Here is an 18303-nt window from a genome sequence, read left to right as displayed (position 1 = left end):
CTGCTTCTTTAAAAGTTCAGTCTAAGCAGATTACTAATCGCACACTAAGTGCGACTTTAGGTCGCTAAGGAATGTTTACACCTGTTGCCAACCTGAGCTACATTACTATACTGTGCGCCGTAGCAATAAAGTAGCCCTTGTGAAAATAGTGTTGATTCGTGTGGGCTTTTGTGCGCTTTGATTGTTATTATCGTTCAGATAAAGAAGCGAAGAGGGTGCACCTGTCCTTTTAGCGGCTCCCCATCGTTCTTTCATAAGCTATAAACTGGCTTCCTTGCGAGAAGAAGACGTGGCTTGCACAGATCAGAAATGAGCTCCTTAAATTCGCTTTAAACTAGCAAGCGAGTCTGTGACATCATCTCCAAACTCGCCGTCCCCGTGTGCCCGTAGATTCGACTCATCGGTTTCCGCCGCAGCCCACTCGTCACCTGAGTCTGCTGTCGGGTAGAGCCCATGCAGAATACGATGGCCGATAGATGGACAGTCAGCAGGCCATGCGTGGGGAGAGCGACAGTAGTGTGGGTTACCGGCAGGCGGTGTAGGGGACATGGCGAACGCTGGAGAGGAAACGCCGTTTTAAACTGAAACCTGAGCTCACATTTCTTTCTAAATTTAAAGTGGAGCCCCTCCACGCCCACACTTGCATGGTGACCATTCAAAAAGATCCGTCACCTCTTCTTTGGTTAATATCAACAAAGAATTCCGCTCAAACTGCAGCAATTTATTTTCGCCCAGCCATTATAACATTTGTAACTTTCAGAGAAGCGTCATGAGTGGCGAATTTCGAGTAAAACTTACACGTTTCTCTTGTTGCCACATTAAAATTTGCTTCTTTTGCCATAACACAGCGGAATTTACACAGTCTCACCGCACTAACATGTGCAGTTGAGAGAGAATTCTGAAACAGTGGTTTATTAAGTGAGGAACAGAGGAAAAGTAAGGTCAGTAGCATACAAAAAGCTCGCCCTCGGTACAAATCAAAGGTGTAAGTTTTCACTTACGTTGGTACAAAGCCCGTAGCATTCCTCGTTTCACCAGATATCAACAGACTTTAAAAATTACAAAAAATGGCTCTGAGCAATACGGGACTTGACTTCTGAGGTCATCAGTCCCCTAGAACTTAGAACTACTTAAACCTAACTAACCTAAGGAAATCACACACATCCACGCCCGAGGCAGGATTTGAACCTGCGACCGTAGTGATCGCGCGGTTCCAGACTGTAGCGCCTAGAACCGGTCGGCCACTCCGGCCGGCTTCAAGAACGGTGATTTTAACGTCGTAGAACGGCATAGTGGTGGAAGAGAGAATTTTTTCGAAGATGCAGAATTAGAGACGTTGCCGAGTGAAGAATCGCGTCAAACTCAAGAATTGGCACGATTAGTGAGAGTGACACAGCAAGCCATTTCAAAACGTCTCAAGGCTATGGGCGTGATTCAAGAAAGCAGAAACTTGGGTCCCGTGTGAGCTGAAACCAAGAGACGTTTAACGGCGTTTGTGAACAGTTGTTTCAGAGGCAAAAACGGAAGGGATTTCTGCATCGTATTTTGACCGGGGACGAAAAATGGGTTCATTACGATAACCCTGAACGCAAAAAAATCATGGGCATATCCCGGCCATGCTTCCACGCCGACGGCCAAACCGAATATTCACGGCTCCAAGATCATGCTCTGCATTTGGTGGGACCAGCTCGGCGTCATGCACTATGACGTGTTAAAACCAAGTGAAACAATCACAGGTGCTCGTTATCGAACGCAATTAATGCGTTTGAGCAGAGTATTAAAAGACAAACAGCCGCAATACAGTGAGAGGCACGATAAAGTGATTTTGCAGCACGACAATGCTCGACCCCACGTTGCAAAAGAGGTCAAAACGTACTTGGCAACGTTAAAATGGGAAGTCCTAACCCACCCGTCGTATTCTGCAGACAGCTCTCTCTGACTATCATCTGTTTAGACCAATGGCGCATGGCCTGGCTGACCAACACTTCCGATCTTATGAAGAAGTCACAAATTGGATCGATTCGTGGATCGCTTCAAAAGATGAACAATTTTTTCGACGCGGGATTCGTACACTGCCCGAAATACGGGAGAAAGTAGTGGCCAGCGATGGAAAATACTTTGAATGATACATGTGTAACCAATTTGTTTCATTAAAGCCTCAAATGTTGGGGAGAAAAAGGGCGGAAGCAAAGTTGTAAGTTTTGCATAATAACCATATGGAAAAATACTCTCCTGTTTGCGTGCTGTCATTTGCTAAAATCTCATTTCGATATCTGCCACCGTTTATGAAATATTAGGAATGTTGTGAATATTTCACTCTGGCTTCATTGCTGGCGCGGCGTGATGGCAAATGAGTGTGCTACATCAGGTCAATTTTCTCGACAGATAGAGACTTCCACCCAACTCGAAGAAAAATTCAGTATGTTAGCTAAATTTCAACACATTGTGTAACATACACCAAACGCAAAATTATCCACCACTATTTTTTATTTCAAACATTTCTTTCGAATTTCGAGCAGTGTCTTACTTCCACGTGAATATCACAATAACTATAACCATTAACGAAATGATAACACCTCACATTGAACCTGACACATAAAGCTATAAGTAACGCAAAAACGATATTTTTACCGAATAGTTTCTGTAAAATCATTTGAGAAAGACTGCAGGGCCTGTTCTCGATTTTGTCATCGCCGACCGGCCGAAAGTTGGCACACACTGAAGGCCTCCCGTTCCGAACAAACGAATGAACTCGCCCTGCTCTTTGGACGAAAATTGGTCACGCGCATCGGCCACCGTACTCTGTGCTGACTGTACAAGTGTGCTCCATCTGTTCCGAATGCAGAGCGAGTACACGAGGTCGCAAGCATAACCGCAGACTCACAGTGTTCCTGCACATATGCAACCGTTTCGAAAAAAATTGCTGCCATTATTTCACACAAGCATGATTTCGGCTTCATAGCCATTTTCAAATGCGAACTGAAATATCATAACATGCCCGATCTGGCTAAATGACATACGCAACCAATCGGCATGGCGATTATTATATACCGATATAACGACTGATGGGTCAACAGTGAATATTATTCTAATTTATACATGCACTTACATAGATAAAAAATCTTTGAAGACTGCTGAAAATTTATGGCAATACTTAATATCTATACAGACAACGACCAAAAGTTACGTTGACACATACACTTTCGAGACCTTACCATGTCTGTAACAACAGTACCAGACATGGAGATGAGGTGCAATCTCTAAATCGTCATCAATTATTAAAATAAATTACAGAAATGAATGATAAACCACACAACTCGCTGTTAGCCCGTAAACACAAGTTGCCATAACCAAATGAACACCGAAAGAGCGCTCCTTTCTGTCTCGGGGATATGACAGTGAAGTCGCTCTGGCCCAGTTTTCGCAGCGCGTATGTTTTCTCGTGGTGAAGGCATAATAAACAAGAATAAAATAATTTTGTTTGTACTGGACGAAATTTATATGTTTTTTCGTCTGAATCATAGACTATAGCATGAAACTTATTCAAATAATCATTCCTAATGTAATGCAACACGTTTGCAGTTGTGTACATAGCATCAGTTAATTTTCGTCTTACATCCTCCACAGTCTCACGAAACACAGATTCGTTAAAGGCCATCTGATCCCAGTAATCGATCATTTCGCCATGTCAGTGCTACTTTACAGCAGCAAGATCGGTTAGTCATCTTCCATACTAACAATAAGTCACGAGTAGCCTTACATCTCCTGCATGTTTTGTAAGAAAGAACGAGTCGACGAGCATGATGCGACCGCAGTACCACATTTAACACTCCTCATATTCGTGCAACTACAGTGGGAACGCAGGAAGTCCATTAGCAGTGGTGTAACAACAGCGCTTTAATGTGCGAAGTACGCAACATACAACAATCGACACATACTTGCTCCGTTTCTGATCTCTAGGGGGTCTGTCCCAGCCAAGGCCGTAGCCAATGGGTGGGGGTGGGTGGGTGGGGGGGGGGGGGGGGGGGGGGAAGATGGGTCCAGGGGCTCCAGATATTCCCTATTACTACAACCTAGTCGCTGTGTAGTGAAAGTGGATGCTACTACGGTTTTCAGTCACGTGGCGAAAAAGGGATGCGCACTATCGATAGTCAGCAAGGCCATCGATAGATTTAAACTAGCTCAGTTGTCAGTTGTTTTGTTAACCAGTTCAGTTCTTACTTGCAGTTGAATTTAATGTAAGTGCCGCCTTTCACTTTTTGTTCTGTGTGCTGTTGTGGTAGTTTCTAATTATGAGTAAGTTTGTAACAAGAAATACGAGGAAAATCGATTTTGATTCATCCGCTAGCGTTATGTTAAATTAAAAATATGTATGCACTGCTATAATAGCGCAATTATCCATCTGTAGCAGTTAAATTTTAGCACTTGATACGTTATTTCGAGGCTGGTAGAACATTGGGGTTGCAATATTTCAGTATATTCACAAGGCAGCGGAGCAGTAAATACAATTACAAAAAACTTTAAATTAAAATCAGTGCATGAAAATCCTCTTGGATTGGTTTGAGTCGCCCAAAAATAGCGCTGATCAACAAAAATATCGCCCAGTCTGGTCACCTGGGCGGTATTGAATTACGATAACCAGTTCCGATACGGAACGACTGGGATGAGATTGCGGAGAGCGGAAGGGGTGAGGGATGACAGCACATCCAACAGTTCGTTCGCTTCTAAAAGATTTTTTCGGCGGGCTGCTTGAATTCGTCCGAGCCGTTTGCGCTCTGCATCCCTCCCTACCCATTTCGTCGAAAATCCGTTTACTTCCTCTTAATACTGTAATAAATGAAGCCAGTAGTTCTACGCACAACGATATTTTAAAATTTGCATGCAGTATCAAATGACTGAACACGCACAATTAAAGGAGAAACATGCAATGTCAGAATTCAATCTTTTGTTGTGATGCACTTTTTTATTTTAAAGCGATGTACAACAACCAGATTTTCCCAATTCTCTACCGACTTTAGGTAGGTCTGCGTGCTGGGTCGCTGAGCTAGCAGTCCCTGAATTCTGGAAACGCGTTGGTTTGAATCCATCCGCCAGCAACCTTGAAAATGGTTTTCTGTTCTTTCCCATTACTTGTTTAGGCAAATGCCAGGGTTGCTCCTTTACTATAGGCCACAGCCAATTCCTGAAAGTTTCCAATTTCCTTAAAGATGCAGCGCCTCTGCTTAAATGAAAAGAGCTCCATCGAAGGCGAGTCGAACATCTCTTTGGAGACTCCCAGCACTAAAAGCCATATGATAAATAAATAATAATCTAAATTCTTCTTTAATGAAGAAAATTATAATTCTTATATTGCAAGAAGAGGGAGATGCATACTTAAATAACGCAAATTGGGAAAATGTAAGGTTGAATAATTCTGGATCCTTCCCATTTTCGCTACCAACAATTGTTCTAGCTTATCTGTCGAACGAAGATCTCTCTATTCCAAAAGCCCTATCGATAATACGGTGTTTCAAAAAATTTGCGCTCGTCCGTTTCTGATCACTTCTTCAGTTTAAATCCAGACTGAAAGAAGATGAGTGTGAAATGACCTTAAAGATTGAAGGGAGGTTGAAGCGTGACTGCTTCTTAGTGGTTTCCCAACATACAGCACTCCTAAGTAAAGGGATTATATCTACGCTTTGTGAAAACTCGGACATCATTGTCGGGTAGAATGGTTTATCGTTATTTACAGAAATTTTCAGAATATATGATAAACATATGTCTTTTTAAGGTCCTCTTTAATAAATCGGACCACCCCCCCCCCCCCCCCGCCCCCATTTTCATAAAATCGTGCCTAGGTCCTTGTCCCAGCAGCCAGCGTGCAACTATCCGATCGCGAGCTTTTGCTCCCAGCATTCTCCGCAAAAGGACTGTCTTATAGCGTGCGATTAGTACTCGGGCAATTTCTGGACTGCCATTGTTTCGGCGAATACAAATGACACATTTTAAAACAGAAGCCGCCTCATATTTCACTATTGTCATATAGTGGCCGGTAGGAAAAAACTTAGACGGTGACCCTTGCAGTGTTGCAGTATAAAAGTCTGTGTGTGTGTGTGTGTGTGTGTGTGTGTGTGTGTGTTTCACTACATGTGAAAAATGGCTCGAACAGTGGCTAAAAGAACTGAGTTCATCTGTGAGCGGTAATTGTATTATTGGGGCACCGGTCACCATTTCATGCTGTACCGGCCTTGCCTGCACGACGGGTGAACATCAGTGATTAATGGACCTGTAACGGCATCCGTAGTAACTGTAAACAAGCGGTGTACAGAAACCCGCTGTCGCCGCGTGCCCCGCTTGCACGTTGTTTGTTCGTGTTATGTGATTAACGACTGGACGCCGGGTTGGTTTACCTCAAACATTCCAAAACAATTATTGATCCATTAATGGTGTACCTTTAGGCTTTGTTGCACATTCCTGCTGCGTTAATGGCGACCATTCCGGTAGTCGTGGTCAGTTAAGTCCACTCGTGCGACTCCTTTCGTTGTGGTGCGTCTTCCAGTCCTGGCGGAGGGAGAAAATTTCATGACCAGTACCTGACCTGAAAGGGAAGGAGGCTCGGTAGCGTAACATTCCTAATCAAAAGACTGTCCATCAATGGCATCGGTTAAATCTCAAACATATAGCTCTAGCGCTGCCACAAAGCGAGATTTCGAAGGCTAGGCCTTCTGCCACTTCAGTCTGTCTACAACTTCCTCTAGTTGAGCACCGAGTGACGGAAGTTCAAACAGCCAGCCTCCACGGTCTCACGGTAGCTTCGTTTCCTCGAATCTCATAGGCCTACATAGAGTAAGCCATCCCTTTCACATCAGACACTTTCTGATACGTTAAAGGTGCTGGTAATCATTTTCGCTTTGACAAATAGTCACTATGTGGCCATAAAAGAAGCATGTTTTTATAACCTTACAAACTACCGAGGTGCAGCTCTTAACTTCGCTTTTTTTCTTTTCCTTCAGATAAAACTGTGGTTTTTTGAATGCAGAATGGTAGATCTCGCTCAAGTCGCCGCAGCTCGTGGACTAGTGGCTAGCGTTGCTACCTCCGGATCACGGGGTTCCGGGTTCGATTCCCGGCCGGGTTGGGAATTTTCTCTGCCCACGGACTGGGAGTTTGTGTTGTCCTCATCATTCCATCATCACTCGCGAAAGTGGCTAGATTGGACTATGTACAGATTGAGAATTTGTACGGACGCTGATGGCCGCACAGTTGAGCGCCCCACAAACCAAACATCATCATCATCCATGAGTTCTGCCACTCCGTGCGTTTAGTGACGTTCTCCATACGTTAGTGCTGCATCAGCATATTTTTCGTAAGTAAAAATTATTGTAGATCTCAAAATCATTCAGAAATAAATAACGATTCGACACGGTAGATGTTGTACGATCAGCATGAATTATATGAACTTCGGCATAAATTCCACTGATCTACGCACACTTTCATTCAAATCCTCAGAAGGGCAATCCACAGTTATCTGAGAATGTCATACCTCGGCAAAGCACTTTGTTGTTGACAAAAGGCGCATTATTTTAGGTGGTGCGTTATTCAACCCACCAAAGCAACATCAGATAATCCCAAAGCATTTTTGGAATAACAATTGACAAATATCTATGAGTTTTAATACAACTTACCTGCTTCTCTGCACCAAATGAAAGAACTCTGGAATACACTGTGTCAATGTCCGTCCCCTTTCTTTCGTCAAATGATCGCCCATTCCTTTTGCCAAGTAATGCACGTTTCTATGGCAACGTCTCAGGGTTAGCGCAGCTCCGGGCAAACATGACATGCAATCAGGCCTGTTCCACATACGTTGCTGTTTTCGTCGTACAAAATGGTTCATATGGCTCTGAGCACTATGGGACTTAACTTCTGAGGTCATCAGTCCCCTAGAACATAGAACTACTTAAACCTAAGGACATCACACACATCCATGCCCGAGGCAGGATTCGAAACTGCGACCGTAGCGGTCGCGCAGTTCCAGACTGTAGCTCCTAGAACCGCTCGGCCACCCCGGCCGGCCTTTCGCCGTACAGCAAACAGCTTTGTGCCGTGAAAGCCACTGACATTTCACAGGTTCCAGCTCTGTGCCGGATACTCTAGCCTGACGATTTCATTGCTCTAAATATATTTTTGTACTAGCGAAACTGGCAATGCTTAGCAATTGCTAAATATGTATGGGAAATGGATATATCATATATATGTCCTGATCTCCTCCCCCCCCCCCATTCTCTCTCTGTCCACCACCACCTCTCCCACTCTCTCTCCATCTCCTCCTCCCCCTCTCTCTGTCCATCTCCTCATACCCCTCTCTCTGACCTTGAGCTTTGTTTATTGGAATTGCAAATTCAGATTCCATAACAGTATTCTAATCGTAACATGATAAGCTACACACATCAAAAAAAATTTTGCATCATCCCAGTTCCCAGAACTGAAGGTAGACGTTGACTGTGGATATTGTATCACAGGCACAGTCCTTTTCACTGTTCAGAGATGTCACTAAACCCACCCAAAGGTGTAAACAACCATGCATCAGCAGCGCCTATTAGACTCAGCTCCAGTCACTCCACCAGAAAGGAGGTACACGCCTCTCAACCATGCCTAGACGGTCAATACCGCGGTTCGATCGCGTCCGCATTGTTACTTTGTGCCAGGAAGGGCTCTCAACAAGGGAAGTGTCCAGGCGTCTCAGAGTTAACCGAAGCGATGTTGTTCGGACATGGAGGAGATACAGAGAGACAGGAACTGTCGATGACATGCCTCGCTCAGGCCGCCCAAGGGCTGCTACTGCAGTGAAGGACCGCTACCTATGGATTATTTGCTAGGAGGAACCCTGACAGCAATGCCACCATATTGTATAATGCTTTCCGTGCTGCCATAGGACGTCGTGTTACGACACAAACCGTGTGCGATAGGCTGCATGATGCGCAACTTCACTCCTTACCTCCATGGCGAAGTTCCTCCTTGCAACCATGACACCATGCAGCGCGATTCAGATGGACCTCTCAGGATTTGCATCGCGTTCTCTTCACCGATGAGTGTCACATATACCTTGAACCAGACAATCGTCGGAGACATGTTTGAAGGCAACCCCGTCAGGCTGAACGCCTTAAACACACTGTCCAGCGAGTGCAGCAAGGTGGAGGTTCCCTGCTGTTTTTGGGTGGCATTATGTGGGGCCGACGTACGCCGCTGGTGGTCATGGAAGGCGCCGTAACGGATGTACGATACGTGAATGCCATCCTCCGACCGATGGTCAACCATATCGGTAGCATATTGGCGAGGCATTCGTCTTCATGGACGACCGTTCGCGCCGCCATCGTGTACATCTTGTGAATGACTTCCTTCATTGTAACGACATCGTTCGACTAGAGTGGCCAGCATGTTCTCCAGACATGAACCCTATCGAACATGTCTGGGACAGATTGAAAAGGGGATCCACGACGAATCGTCGTTGAGGAGTGGGACAATCTGGACCAACATTGCCTTGATGAACTTGTGGATAGTATGCGACGACGAATACAGGCATGCATCAATGCAAGAGGACAAGCTACTGGGTATTGCAGTTACTGGTGTGTAAAGCAATCTGGACCACCACCTCTGCACGTCTTTCTGTATGGCGGTACAACATGAAATGTAAGGTTTTCATGAGCAATAAGAAGGGCTGAAATGATTGTTTATGTTGATCTCTATTCCAGTTTTCTGTATAGGTTCCGGAACTCTCGGAGTCTAGGTGACGAAAAACTTTTTTTGGTGTGTGTATCAATACAGCTTTTTTGTTTTCTGTGAAAACCGACTGCGAGAAAGTAAACAAAACTGCACATTGTCGCGTATACAACTTTCGTATATAAAGATCACACGAAAAGCAAAATAACCGATACCACGGAAAAAGAACACTGAACACCCATGGTGGGACTCAGAATGTAAAAATGCACTAGAAAGATGCAAAGAAGCCTTCCAGGAATACAACAGTAAAAAATCTCCAGTAAATCTGTTCGTCTTAACGAGTCCAGAAAACCGACGAAACTCTTTTCGCAGACCAAGAGAAAATAAGATGCTACAGAGGAAAATTTTCACAACCACAACAGGATTTTGCCGGACTTTGGCAAGGAATGTCAACGGGTACACACCTCAAAACTTATGCATCAGAAAATCGGATGGAAAAGTAGTACTAAATAATCAAGAGAACTGTCAAGAACTGCTACGTTGTTTCTCTGATTTCCTTAAATACCCTGAATCTGAAACAAGATTCCCAACGTAAGATTGCACCTCCACTTACCCATATCACTCCCCTAAACATGTAAATGGATCCACAAACACATACTTAAATTAAAAACAACAAGACATCCAATGAAGACGGCATCCTTGCAGAACTACTAAAGAATCTCGGACCAAAGTCTTTACATGAACTTACACAAATAATCACACCCATCAGGCAAACAGAAAAAACCTGACGACTGGAAACGTGCGCTTATCCACCCGCCGCACAAGGAAGGAGACAGGGAGAATATGAGAAACTACATAGGAATCTCCCTGCTACATGTCGCCTACAAAATTTTGCCAGCGTGCTTACTCCAGAGAACACAAGAACAGTTAGAATACAAAACTGGTGAATACCAGGCAGACTTTCACCTCGGTCATTCATGTACAGAACAAATCTTCAATCTGAAAACATTTCTAAAATAAAAGGCCAAAAGGAATACTCCAATCATTTGCACTTTCATAGAATTCAAGAAAGCATATGATTCTGTTGACCGAAAATCCCTATTCATCATCTTAGAAGACCAGGGAATCGATCCAAAACCACTATGACTAATCAGACAGGCAACGCCGGCACAACACCAAAAGTTAAATTCATAGGTAAAATCTCCGACACCCTCATGATCAAAGCTGCAGTGCGCCAAGGCGACGGATTATCCCCACTATTGTTCAACCTAGTCATGGACAAAGTAATAAGAGAATGGGAAAAATAGCTGAAAATCCAAGGACACTCGAAACCAAAACGACTAGGACGATCCCAGGACAAGATAGATATCAAGACTAGCATTCGAAGACGACCTGGCTATGCTCTCAGATAACAAAGGAACAGTGACCAAACAAATAGTAATACTAAATGAATGTGCAGGAAAAGTTGGCCTGCAAATCTCTTTCCGGAAGTCTGAATTCTCCTGCTCAAAATGAAACATACAAAAATTGGATATAAATTCTAGCAAGATAAACAGAGTTACACATTTCCAATATCTAGGTGAAATCCTCGAATCTACATAAGGAGAAAAGATCTCATAGAAGACTCGTCCACAAAAAATTAAGAGAGATTACAGGAGAACACAAGACAAATACAAGAAATGCAGGCGCACTCAAACAAATACCACACACTACAATACAGTAATCAAGCCTCAAATATTGTATGCAAGTGAAACACTAACATTCAATACGAAAAGAGACATGGAAAGCATAATGAAGGAAGAACGCAAAATTATGAGAAAAATTCTCGGTTCAAAGCTGGCAGAAAAGGTGTACACATTACACTCTAGGAAAACGACAGAGAAGATGTCAAAACTAGCAGCAGATGTGAGAAAAGGAAGCCACCAGAATTCTGACATAGGGGTCTGGTCAACAATACCACGAATCACTCAAGTCAAACTGGACTTAGAAAAAGCAGAAATCGATCCAATAAAGTTCAACACAGAAAAATATCAGACAAGACATAGAAGTGGAATGTTACGTAAGAGAAATAAGTCACAAAGAAACCAGGGACAACGTGGGCTGAGGATAGAAAGAGACCGCACAGAGAAAAAAATGACAGAACGTGGAAGATCAGAAAGAATGCTCAAATGAGACAAAATTCTTTGCATGATCCTATAGGGTCTCAACGCAAATAAAAATAACAATAATATGATGATGATGATGATGATGATGAGAAAGAATATGTATGGGAGAAAATTATTTTCTAAACTTTCTTTCTTTCTTTCACTGACACCATAGTCCCACTGCGATCGCAGGGTCAGCGTGGTTACAACGGATTTGGCAGTGTTAGTGTTAGGGATGGCCGGAAGCCCTTCCTGCCACCACCTCATACCCCCCAGAACGGAATCAGTGTACCCCAACTGTCTGCATCTAGTGTAAATCGTGAAATAGTGCGGATGAGTTTCAAATGTCTGCGACGCGTGTAACTGAGGCGGAACGTGGGGACCAGCCCGATATTCACCTAGCGGGATGTGAAAAACCGCCTAAAAACCACATCCAGGCTGGCCGGCACACCAGCCCTCGTCGTTAATCCGCCGAGCGGATTCGACCCGGGGCCGGCGCGCTTATCCGAGTCCAGGAAGCAGCGCGTTAGCGCGCTCGGTTACCCTGGCAGGTAAAATTATTTTCTAAACTGTCGTAGTTAAAATTGATTGCGAAAATTAAAACAAAACCGCACTTACTCAGAGCAGAGCACGGCATTTTCCATCTCACAATCTGTTTTAACTGAAAACGTATACATTGTTGTTTAAAGAAATCTATGTCCTATGTCCACATGAATGCTTACTAATGTGTCCCGTAAAAATTTTAAGTAAATTGGTCAAATACTTTTAGAGATTTTTGGTAACAACCTTTACGCTTTATATACTAAACATTTATTTATACACTGTCCAGTCACATAAACGTGACTACCCGTCAGAAGCCTGAATAACCATGTTATGGAACGCGGAGCACTGCGAGACGTGCAGGAAGACAGTCGATGAGGTTCTGGAAAGTATCGATGGGTTCGTGGTGCCGCGTCGACTCCAGTAGCGTGGCAAACCGTGCTAGGTTGAGGACCCAGGGCGCACATGGCCGGATCGAAGAGGACCCACAGATTCTCGATAGGGCTTTAATCCGGGGAGTTTGGTGGCCAGGGGCGCATATTTATACAACTTCAATTTCTTTTGCCTCCTTGGTTTCCTTTACTGCTTGCTCCGTGCAGATTGAATAATATCGGGGATAGTCTAACAATGGCTCACACTCTTCTCAATTACTGCTTCCCTTTCCATGTCCTTCAATTCTTATAACTGCTGTCTGGTTTCTGTACACATTGTAATTAACTTACCCTCCCTGCATTTATCCCTAATACCTTCATAATTTCAGAGAGTGTAATCCACTCAACATTCTCTATATCTACAAATACTATAGATTTAGGTTTGCCTTTTTTAAAACTATCTTCTTGGGACAGTGTTGTGCCGTATGTTCTAATAGTTCTCTGGAGCCAAAATTAATCGTTCCCCAAGTCGGGTTCTACTAGCCATTCCATCTTTCGCAGATAATTCATGTTAGTATTTTGCAACCATCAGTTATTAAACAGATAACTCAGTAATATTCACAACTGTCAGAACTTGCCTGTTTTTGGAATCTGGGTAATTACATCACATGCTACGATATGATGTATATTTTATTTTGCTATTTTATTTTGTTTATAGCATTTCATGATGTTCGGAATGTGTATAAATAAATCATATAACTTGAGTTTATATATCAGTGCGAAACTGTTTGTGGTTTAATTATCACATCTGCAGATGGTGGTAAATTGCCGAAAGAGGCAAATACACGACCATAACGTAATAAGGACGATTCTGAAATGATGTTACAACTATTCAGGGATGATGGAGACAAGTAAATGTATCAATTTGAGGTAAGGGACGATGGATGGTCCGGAAACGGCCGAGTCGAATGTTATGTGCGAAAATCGTTCTGATATCTCTGGCAGTGGACCTCTTCTAGTGCAAGCTCTTTGATTTCCATCTTTTGTTCAAATGGTTCAAATGGCTCTGAACACTATGGGACTTAACATCTGAGGTCATCAGTCCCCTAGAACTTAGAATTAACCTAAGGACATCACACACACCCATGCCCGAGGCAGGATTCGAACCTGCGACCGTAGCGGTCGCGCAGTTCCGGACTGAAGCGCCTAGAGCCGCTCGACCACACTGACCAGCCCATATTTTGTGAGGATGTAGTATGGCTATGGACAGAAACAAGAAAAAAACTGTCCAGTAGACGTGAGCTCTAAAGCCCATATATTAAGAACTAAACTCCATCCGAACAGCCCTTGGAAGGCCCAATGGTACCGACCGGCCGCCGTGTCATCCGCAGACCACAGGCGTCACTGTATGCGGGTTAGCAGGGCCATGTGGTCAGCACACCGCTCTCTCGACCGTATGTCAGTTTACGAGACCGGAGCTGCTACGTCTCAATCAAGTAGCTCCTCAGATTACCTGACAATGCCCGAGTGCACCCCACTTGCCAACGGCGCTCGGCAGACCGGACTGTCACCATCCAAGTGCTAGCCCAGCCCGACAGCGCTTAACTTCGGTGATCTGACGGGAACCGGTGTTACCACTGCTGCAAGGCCGTTGGCCCATATATTAAGAGCAAGTGCTCATAGCTCTTGATGTATGTATTTTAGAGTCCATGTTCACTGTAGAATTTCTTCTTGTTTTGGTCCATACTACCTCCTCCAAAAACATGGAAAGCGAAGAGCTTGCAGTAGAAGAGTTCCTCAGTCGCAGGTATCAGAACGAGTTTCGCTTACAACTTTCGACTCGGTCGTTTCCGGGCCAGGATCGTTTACCTCAAATTGATACATTTACCATTCTCCATCATCCCTGAAAGTCTGTATCATCATCATGGAATCATGCTGTATACACATTTATAAGGTCGCATGCTTCCGTTTCACTTAATACAAGTTTCAAAAAATCACTCCTTTGCTTAGTACTGGCTAGCATCCGATCTCTTCATACTCCTATATCTCCTTCTCTTTTCTCGAAGGGTCTCTTTAACCTTCCTATACGCAGCAGCTATATTTCCCACAGTCATGCACATATGGAGTGTACACAGATCAGATGACGCCAAAGAAATTCGATTTGGAAATGAGGATCTGAGAGCAGTGGACGAGTTTTGCAATTTGGGGAACAAAATAACTGAGATAAGGTAAAAACTATATAAAATGTAGAGTTGCATTAGCATAAAAATTTCTGATAAGAAAATATACGAGACGAGGTTGTAAAATAACTGGATTGATGCTGTCCTAGAGTAGGTACTCCTGCGCTAAAGACGAACGAACAGTAGCTGTGAAGCCTTCTTAGTTGAATGCGGCATCTATGCTGTCTGTAGACAAATCAGTGTGCCCGTGCCCTATGTTTACCTTAAGATTTGTTATTTGTTATAAGTGTAACAATAGAGCAACGAATTATTATGAAATTTCACATGGAACTTGGAAAAAAATTCTACTGAAAGCAATCTTTTACTAGAAGTGTGTGGTGAAGACTGTTTATCACATAAATGAGTTTTTGAGAGGTTCAAGAGTTTCCATGATGACCGAGAAGACGTCGAAAATGACTCATTCCCAGTACGCCCTTCAACATCAAAAATGGATGAAAATATCGAAAAAGTTGGTAATCTGATTCAGTCTGATTGTCGGTTGAACATTCGATCAATTGCTGGAACTATATGAATTGACCAAGAATGCTTAAGGCAAATTTTACGTAATCAATTTAACATGAGAAAAGTGTGCTTGAAACTGGTGCCGGGAACCTCACGATAGAACAAACAGATGCTCGTGAAAATGTTTGTACCTACATTTTGAATACCACTGAAAATGATCCTAATTTCTTGGAAAGGGTGACAACATGTGACGAATCTTGGTATTACCATTATGATCCAGAAACTAAGCGCCAGTCCATGTATTGCAAGGGCCCAACTTCAACGAGAGTGAGAAAAGCTTGAATGAGCGGATCAAAATGCAAAGGAGTGATGATTTTTTTTTTTTTCGTTATTCCTGGAATTGTGTATCTTCACTGGGTTGCTGGAGGTGAAACTATTAATCAAAACTACTACCTTGAGGTTCTTACTCAACTCTGTGAGGAAAAAACGACACCAGTTGTGGAAAAACAAGTCATGGGTTCCGCATCAAGACAACACACCAGCTCATACTGCTTGTCAGTTAAAAGGTTTCAAGCGAAGTATGGCGTCCCAGTGTTAGACAACCCACCTTATTCGCCTGACTTCGCACCATATGACTTTTATCGATTCCCCTGCATCAAATCTGCATGAAAAGGGGCAAGATTTCAGTCCGTTGATGTAGTGAAAGAAAAAAAACGGTACGTGTGGTATAGGAACTAGGCCTAAGCACATTGAGAAACTCAGACAGGAGAGTACTGCAAATGTTAGAATAAGGAAAGGTTCTCATAAAAGTATAATTAAAAATAATGTAAGTATATTTCATCAAAATATTGGGAGTTTAAAGAATAAAGTAGATGAGCTTCTGGTTTGTTTAGAAGATTTAGAGAAACATATAGAAGCATGTGCCTGTGAGCTTAAATTAAATAAAGGCACATTTATAATTGTAACTGTATATAGGTCCCCATCAGGAAATTTTCATCTATTTCTGAAAAATTTGGACTCCTTGTTGTGCTATCTGTCAGACAGGGGGAAGCAAATTATTATTTGTGGGGACTTCAATGTAGATTCTCTGAAAGAGGGTAATAGGAAAAATGACCTTGAAGTATTACTCGGTTCTTTCAATTTGACACCCGTTATTGATTTTCCTACTCGGGTGGTAAAGGATAGCAGCTCACTGATAGATAACTTCTTTATAGACCAAGATAAGTTTAACCAGATAAATGCTCAGCCTGTTGAGAATGGTCTTTCTGATCATGGTGCTCAGCTAGTTACAATATATGACATAGCTCCATTCAGCAATACTAAACAGTCCTCCAAAGTAGTACGTTCAGTCAACGATTTAACAATTGCAAATTTTAGGGAAAGCCTACAGCAGTTAGACTGGGATGAGGTGTACCGTGAACCTGATGCCAATTTAAAATATAATTTATTTCATGACATTTTTGAAAATGCATTTGAAAACTGCTTCCCCAAGAAAATAGTTAAATATACTCGTAAGAAACCTTGTAACAAACCATGGCTTACTAAGGGTATAAAAATATCTTGTAACCGGAAAAGGGAAATGTATCTGACAGCAAGAAAGAGTAGTGACCCAGAAACTATCAAAAAATTATAAAAACTACTGTTTTATATTAAGAAAAGTTATTAAAAAATCAAGGAGTATGTGTATCATGTCTGAAACCAGCAACTCTGATAATAAAATTAAAACAATTTGGAATATTATTAAAAGAAAAACAGGTCAACCAAGAGCAGAGGAAGACAGTATTACCATCAAATTGAATGAAAACTTTACGAACAAAAAGTCAGAAGTTGAAAATATTTTTAATAATCATTTTCTAAATGTTGTGGATATAGTAGGATCCAGGTGTTCATTAGAAGATGCTAGGCTGTTAATGGAAGAGGCCATACCTATGCAATTTGATACAATTGAAATCTCACCCACTTCTCCCTCTGAAATTAGGAAAATAATAAACTTGCTTAAAAGCAAAAACTCACATGGAATTGATGGCATTTCCAGCAAAATACTAAAAGCTTGTTCTCAACAGATAAGTAAGATTCTCAGCCACCTGTGTAATAGCTCTCTGGAACAGGGCATTTTCCCTGATAGACTGAAATATGCTATTGTTATACCTTTGCATAAAAAGGGGGATAGATCTGATGTCAACAATTACCGTCCAATCTCCCTTCTAACAGCTTTATCCAAAATTTTTGAGAAAGTAATGTATTCAAGAGTAGCTTCACATATCTGTAAAAATGAAGTACTAACAAAATGTCAGTTTGGTTTCCAGAAAGGTTTTTCAACAGAAAATGCCATATATGCTTTCACCAGTCAAATTTTGAATGATCTGAATAACCGAACACCACCCATTGGGATTTTTTGTGATCTCTCAAAGGCTTTTGATTGTGTAAATCATGAAATTCTGCTAGACAAGCTCAAGTATTGTGGCATGAGTGGGACAGTGCACAAATGGTTTAATTCGTACCTAACTGGAAGAGTGCAGAAAGTTGAAATAAGTAGTTCTCGTAACATGTAAAGATCAGCACATTCCTCAAACTGGGGAACTATCAAGAATGGGGTTCCACAAGGGTCAGTCTTGGGTCCTGTGTTGTTCTTATTATATATTAATGACTTGCCATTCTATATTCATGAAGAGGCAAAGTTAGTTCTCTTTGCTGATGATACAAGTATAGCAATCACACCTCACAAACAAGAATTAACTGATGAAATTGTCAATACTGTCTTTCAGAAAACTACTAAGTGGTTCCTTGTAAACGGACTCTCACTGAATTTTGATAAGACACAGTACATACAGTTCCATACAGGGAATGGTATGACACCATTAATAAATATAG

General features: G+C 42.4%; 1 protein-coding gene and 1 pseudogene across 1 annotated transcript in view; one reads left to right on the top strand and one right to left on the bottom strand.

The window, feature by feature from the left end:
* Positions 1–18303, top strand: part of LOC126481667 (uncharacterized) — a 120480-nt gene that overhangs the window by 77101 nt on the left and 25076 nt on the right. The gene's annotated exons all lie outside the window — the stretch shown is intronic.
* On the bottom strand, positions 14291–14407 carry LOC126482956 (5S ribosomal RNA; annotated as a pseudogene).

Source organism: Schistocerca serialis, chromosome 5 (genome assembly GCF_023864345.2).
Source record: "Schistocerca serialis cubense isolate TAMUIC-IGC-003099 chromosome 5, iqSchSeri2.2, whole genome shotgun sequence".
Taxonomy (NCBI): Eukaryota; Metazoa; Arthropoda; class Insecta; order Orthoptera; family Acrididae; genus Schistocerca; species Schistocerca serialis.
The sequence above is the reverse complement of the archived record's forward strand: the minus strand, read 5'-3'. Positions and strand labels throughout refer to the sequence as shown.